The sequence below is a fragment of the Echiichthys vipera genome, assembly GCF_963691815.1.
Source record: "Echiichthys vipera genome assembly, chromosome: 6".
Classification (NCBI taxonomy): Eukaryota; Metazoa; Chordata; class Actinopteri; order Perciformes; family Trachinidae; genus Echiichthys; species Echiichthys vipera.
The window spans coordinates 31,746,315-31,753,810 of record NC_139831.1 but is presented as its reverse complement, the minus strand read 5'-3'; positions in this window follow the sequence as shown (position 1 = coordinate 31,753,810).

Sequence of the window (7,496 nt, the reverse complement as noted above, 5' to 3'; positions counted from 1 at the left end):
AGGAAAGCGGATACGGAAACACGGCTCTCTCTCTCTCTCTCTCTCTCTCTCTCTCTCTCTCTCTCTCTTCTCTCTCTCTCTCTCTCTCTCTCTCTCTCTCTCTCTCTCTCTCTCTCTCTCTCTCTCTCTCTCTCTCTCTCTCTCTCTCTCTCTCTCTCTCTCTCTCTCTCTCTCTCTCTCTCTCTCTCTCTCTCTCTCTCTCTCTCTTCTCTCTCTCTCTCTCTCTCTCTCTCTCTCTCTCTCTCTCTCTCTCTCTCTCTCTCTCTCTCTCTCTCTCTCTCTCTCTCTCTCTCTCTCTCTCTCTCTCTCTCTCCTTCCTTGCGGTTTAACGGCAGCTTGCGTCCGTTATGTTGCATTACTGCCTCCTACCGTATTTTCATAGACATTACATTACATCGGCTCTATCGTTGCTTGCTCGCTTTCTCTCTCTCTCTTCTTTATTTCTCCCTCTCTCTCTCTTCATTTCTCCCTCTCGCCTTTATTTCTCTCTCTCCTTTCTGTCTCTCTCTCTTTTCTTTCTTTCTCTCTCTCTCCTTTCTTTCTTTCTCTCTCTCTCTCTCTCTCTTTTCTTTATCTGCGTTTCATTAGTTGTTCAACATGCCCTCCTTTTTAACTTTATTTGCATATTTTCACAAATATCATAATACAAACATTTGTAAAACATTTCACCATCATACTTGACAATCAAAACAAAGGTGTATATACAGTATAAGGCAGTCATTTCTCATTTCAATGAACATTACAATCTTGAATTATAAAGTAAACTTAGGAAAAGAGAGTTCTTAAATACACAATGAAAAAAAAGGCAGAAAATAACAATTAATAAATAATAGATGTATACATACAAAGAAATGAACTTAAAGGTGGGCTACAGTATTACATTTCCTTGTAATATATTAGCGGTATTAGTTCATTTCTTATTATTAATAATTTCGATAGACTCGAAATAATTTTGAAATTCAGTTTTGAAGGGATTAAAGTTTGGCTGAGATTTGGAGAATTTAGTTTCATGGATATGAAATTTTCCTTGTAGGATTTGTAAATTAACATTAATCCACTGTATTGTTTTGTTTTGGTTTCACAGCAGGTAATGGCGTCTTCTTCCCCCAGAACTCCAAAGTACTCTGACACTCCCAGAACAAATGCATAATAGTTTCATCTTCAATCTTACAACATTCACATTTGTTGTCCACATCTGCAAACCTTGAAACAAATGTATTAGTGGGGTAAATATTGTGCACGATTTTATAATGTAATTCTTTCCATTTATTTGGGATCAACACACCCTCCTTCACTTCCCCTCGGCACTTGAACGTAGAGGAGGATACTAGAGCTGAAGGGAAGTTGGGCCGGGGGATGAAATGGAACGCACCTGCCCTTGTTCACTTCAGCCCAAACTATCATGGATCCACCCCCAGGTGCAGGTTTAGTGCCGTAATGCTTCTTACTAATTATCACAAATACCTTTAGACTCATTTTAATGAGATGAAGGTGTTTTCTACGGATGATTGCAATACGTTCGCACCGTCAGCACTTTGTAAACAGCTGCATCATCTTTGATTCAGAAACTTCTGTTTGTGATCTGCATCATGATTATCATCATTAGTATTGCTATGATATATTGCAAAATAACATTTATTCCATGCATTTACAGATAATGTTGAGAAGAAACCTCACAAGTCAATATAGATATATAAACTAAGTGGACTAAATATTTACTGCAACTAGTAATTTTTCAGTCAAATATGAAGCTTTCAATGAGAACAGGTGAACAGCCCTCTCATGGAAGAATACAGACTGATGATCAGACATTATTCATAGAAGTGCACTTGGAGATGAGAGCAAACCCAGGAGCTGTTTTCACTGCTGCCAAGCTAATTCTCAAAGCCCGTGCTTGAATCCCATGCAATTCAGCCAACACAGACTTAGCTGCCGAGTTACGCTTCACATCCATAGTCTATTCTTGACTGAACTAATGCTACATACATACATTTTAGTGATTGTTGAGCTGAGCTGCAGGCCACACACTCTCTGCCTGAGTGCTTCAGGTCTGGGTGTGACTCCCAGCCCAAGGGAGTTGATCGATTTCGCCAGGTGAATGTGATTTAGTGATCAGAGGAGTCAGAGAAGGCACTCTGAGTACATGTGGAGACGCTGGACATGGAAAAAGTGAGGCAGGACTAAAAAAAGCTTGTTTCAAACAAGGAAAACGGAGTGGGTGAGCTTTTGTTTGTGTGGACTTGGACTTATGGAGTATTTAGTAAACCATGCAGCTAAATTCATATTAAAGTGTTTGAATATTAAAATGTCAAGTTTTCAAAAAGTTTTTAAAAAGGTTGAAAATCTAAAAGTATGAATTGTGTGCCTTTATGGAATCTTAAAGTTGCTAAGGTTAAAGTTTAAAATTATCATTTAATAGTGATAAAATGTAATTTCATTTTACATGCTTTAAATGTTTTTTTTAATTTCTACATTCTCAAGATATATTTGTAGTAATTTAAGTTTAAAGCTAATTATTTGATCTTTATTATTGGGGTATATTTTCTTGATCTTTTTTTGTTTTAGGTTTTTCACCTGCGTTTGGCCATGACAACTTTTCAAAATGAAAGAATTTGGTTCCTGGTCATTGAGTGAAGTTGAAATCTTCTGAAGCAAGCTGCCCTTTCAAGTGGGGGAACCTGCAAGGTTAAATCTGGGGGACATGTTTTCTCCATTTTAGTTTGGGATCAAAATTAACCCCTAAAAACCAAAAATGGTTCACACACTATCTATTCATAGGGTTTCAAAGTTATATCTTCAACGTTCTTATTTTGTCTTCAGAAAACTTAAACCCCACTCAAATCCCCACCTTTCCACTTTATTTAGTCCTTCTTGAAGTTTCCTAACTATATACTCCACATTCCCTCCCCTCTTCCACAAAGCCCCATCATCTGCAAATAATGATCTGCCCCAGTCTGTTTAAATGTTCCCAAATACCTCATTAATCATGATTGAAAATAAAGTTGGACTAAAGAAACTTCCTTCAACCATATAACTCTGACACATCTAACCCTATTTTTACTTAAATAGATCTCCCATTTAAAAAAACTCATTATCCAATTATGCATGTTCCCCTCCAATCCTAACTGATGCAGTTTAATCCACAGTCCTCCTTTTCTACACAGTAGTGAACCTCATGGAGCCTTAACACCCTATGGAAAATTGGTAAATACCAAAATCTAATGTGAAAATTGCACTGTTTTCGAGCTGGTAGGGGGGATTATGTGCTTCAGATTAGTGTAGACCACGTTTTAGCTTATGTAGCTAAAACAGAAATATTAGAATAATTACATTAATTTGTAATAATTTGTCCTAAAAAATCTATTTATGAGTTGTAAAAAAATACAGTATTATTTACCGTTTGGGTTTTGATCAATCTTTTTACTGGAGCTGATGAATTAGGTAGTTTAAAATGGTTTTCCCCACGTCACAGATCATAATCTGTGGGTCCACCTTGTTTCATTTCACTACAACAAATGCACTTGATCACAACGCACTGGTAATTTCCAGTTAACAAGTGGAAAAGACTTATCTTTTTCATAGCACCTGAAGGCAGCATCAGTAGGGTTTGTGAATGCAGCCTGCCTTAGCTCCTCCCTCTTCACCCAGGTGCAGTGTGAAAGGCCCAAAATAGCTCAGCTCAGTCTCTGGCTGATTGCCTCCCAGGGTGGTGAGTAGGGTCCCTCCTTTTATTCTTTTGAATTTACGTTGTTTTTCCTCTTTACTAATTTGTGTCTTTTGTTTCATAGGATCCCCTGCTGCTGTTCTGTTCTGAGGATGAAGATGTGATGATTTAGGAGTTGAATATGATGTATGTATGTAACTTGAGTTTGCGTTAAAATAAGACCTAAACTGCTCTTGAATATCCCTTCACTTGAATGTATTTTGTAAATAAAAACACTTTTGAAAAATATCTGTCATAAATGGTAAGAATCTGGAGTTTCTGAAATAAAGGGGCAGATGAAATCCAGTCAGTTTGTTCTCTCCAATTGTAACTCAACAAAAATTCCCTCAAATTTTGCACTTGACATCAGAGGCAAAATTAGATTTTTTTCATATGCAAAGATAATTCATTTAATCTGAACTAGGTAGCGTAGGCAGATAAACCAGCATTAGCATCTCTTATCAATGAATCAAAATTTGAATGATAGAAAATGAGGGTTGTCATTTGCAAACATTATTGGAAAGGATATTTGAAACAGACAAATCATTTATATAGATTAGAAATGATAATGGTCCAAGAATGGACCATTGTGGGACTCCACAGAGTAATTTGGCTTTGTAGGAATAGCAACCCTCAATGCAAACAAACTGACTTCTATTGGTGAGATTATTATTTAACCATTTCTAAGAAACATTATGAAAACCATATATACATTTGGTCTAATAAAATATGTTTAACTGTATCAAAAGCTTTTGAAATGTCAATGAAAATACTATCTAGTCAATGAACGTAAATGTACTGTTTTCAAGTGCAGAGGTAACATTGTCAATCAGGTGAAGCAGAGCATATAAGCGGAATGATTCTTTCAAAAACAATACTGGTGTTTGTATATATGGGTCTATAGTTACTATAACAACATGGATCGTCTGCTTTAAACAGAGGGATAACTTTGGCAACTTTTAAATCCTCAAACAAGTGGTTGTAAAATTGACTTTCACCTGTTTGACAAGGGATACAGAAATATTGTCATGACCAGCTGAGGATGATTTTAATTCCAGTCATGTCACTTATTTCTTGGATATCAGGAGGCTTGAAATGTGAGATAATAGGAACTTTAGTTGGAATAAAGTTCAAAGGATTACCAGGACAGGCATATATTTTGTTAGCCAAGTCGTAACCAATATTAACAAAAAAACTTTAAATTTTTTAGATATATCACATGACAACATTAACATTGTTAAGATAATTTCCATCATCCAAGTTGTTTGCTAGGATTTTTCCCAGGCTTCCTTATTGACACTGACTTCCTCCTTCCAACTTGCAGGGATCCAACCGTCCTCCCAGACTTATTCTAAATGTACAGTAGCTTCATTAGCCCTCCTTCACTACGTTTAATCATCCCCAAAGCAATTTCCGTCAAAACTGAAGTTTCAAGACTGAAATTGCTTTAGGGATAACGATGACCTGGACAAATGACAACATTCAAAGGCTTACATTTAATCATTTCATTCACATTTGGTCTTTTCCTGGAGCATTCTTCCCTGTTTTGGCTAATGCTCTGGCGTACTTAAAAGGTTTTCCGTCCACACGGCCTTGACTCAAGAAATATATGCGTTCATATGAAACCACTGAAACCGACTCCAAACGCTGTAGTTCACATGCCAGGCGTGGATGTGGTACTGCCACAGAAATACACCAACAAGGAAAAGAAGAGACGGGGAGATGCTGTGGAGAATCCAAACACTGGAGAGTTTCTCTCTAAATCTGGAGACTTCCCAAATCCTCCTCCATCCTAGAGAGAAATGTGTCACTGTTTCTGGAGATAGTGGAGACTTTTGTGCTGTTTGGACTCTGATGGACCAATCACTCTGCAGTTAGTGTCCTCAACGAGGAGAGGGTGCTGTTCGGAGCCCCTTCCCCGTCCCAAAGCACTCACAGACGCCACTTTCTCACTACATTTAGAGACTTTTCACAGCTTCTTAAAACTTGATTTAGAAAAAGAGACTAGAGAGCAGTTTAGCTCCTTATTCAGAGCATCAGGGAAAAGGGAGAAATCTCCTGCTCGGCCTAATTCATTCCCATGCATGTGGCTCAGAGTCCAGTTCAGTAAACAGTCTATGGGTCCGTCTCTCTCCTCTCACGCAGCAGCACTGTTGTTGTTATGTGACGCCGCAGGGTTAAGGTTGGAGGTGGGGCGATGACGCCATCGTTTAACAGTATGAGGTTTCACCGTCCAGATGACAGCGCCGTGGGGGGCTTTTTCAAATCTTCCAACTCTGGGACCTGGTTTCAAAAGATCCAGTTTTCAGGCTCTGATAACGCCGGCTGTGTGTGGATGGTCGGCCAAAACCTGACTAAAGTTGTGCGGTTAGGAAAACGTGTCTCCGTGTGGGCGGGCCCTGAGCCTTTTCTCTATTAGATATTGCCACTTCGTTATCAGCAATCCACTCCCTTTAATCACCTTCCACAGAACTTCCTCCAGTATGTCCTCTTTGCATGTCTTATTGTCTATCGTAATACTGCCTGTGCCTTTTTGTATTGAATCAAACTTTGAAAATAATGAACGTTTGACATGTTTAAACACAACTATTCCTGTTTTTCACTGCCTCTTTACACGTTTTGTTCCACCTCGACATTTATTTCTCCCTGATACCTTTACTTTTTGGAATAGATTTGTCTGCTGCTTTTCTTTACAATCAAAAATGTCTAAGTCCTCCTCCCCCTCAATATGACACCATAGAGGATAATGCTCACTGACCAATGAACCTTCATTATACTGGTGTGTGTGTGTGTGTGTGTGTGTGTGTGTGTGTGTGTGTGTGTGTGTGTATGTGCATACTGTAGGATTTTTAAATCTACACATAGGCTGTAGGACTTTAAACTCTACATACAAACAAACATCTTCCTCTTCAAACAGTCTATAACCAAAGTCCACTTCTGCAGAGTGAACAGAGACCGGTCCGGTCATCAGCATGTCTGTGAGTATTATCTTATAACTTTATTTTGCAACTAAACACACTTTATGGACAGTAAAGAATGCCACATTATAGGTGATGAAAAAGAACAACTACAATGTGAGGAAGTGTTAACATGGTGTGGCATGATGGACTTTGAACTTCAGAGCAGTTTCATTATCGTTCAGTGCTCTGATAGTGCTGTTTCACACGTATTTGACAAGACAAAGGAATTTGAAAGGAAAATGATTCACAATCACTTGTTGTTATACTGTGTGTTCCCTTAATTTTTTGAGCAGTAATACTTTATATGTTCAACATTCTAATGTGAAAGGGGTCACTCATAATAAAACCACAGACAGTTATTACCATCTCTGCAGCTCACTTCAGCTCTATGAAGCATTTTAGTGGAGGGGGTTGTTGGGCATTGAGGCATTTCACATCAGCTTCATCTTATGCGCCACATATGACGTCCTGCCTTCCCCCTCTAACCTCAACCAATGATCCAGAGAAGACCCCACGTGCCCCCTCTGTCCTTCTCCGACAAACCTCAAGCATATTCTGGTTGGCTGCAAGATGGGCCTGTCGCAGCGCCCTTATACTTGGCAGCACAACCACATCCTGAAGTTCTTAGCAGCTACTTTGGAGACCAGACAGGGAAAGATCAGTGGCCTGCCTCCCCCATCATTCCATCCTACATCCACAAGGGAGTTCATCCGAGAAGGTGCAAAGCCAGCTAAAGCCCATACATTGGACATCGGCCAGCTCGGAGGGGCCTCGTGACCGGGAAGTCAGTCACAGATCTGAATCAAAGGCTCTGCTTTCCTCCTGAGATTGCT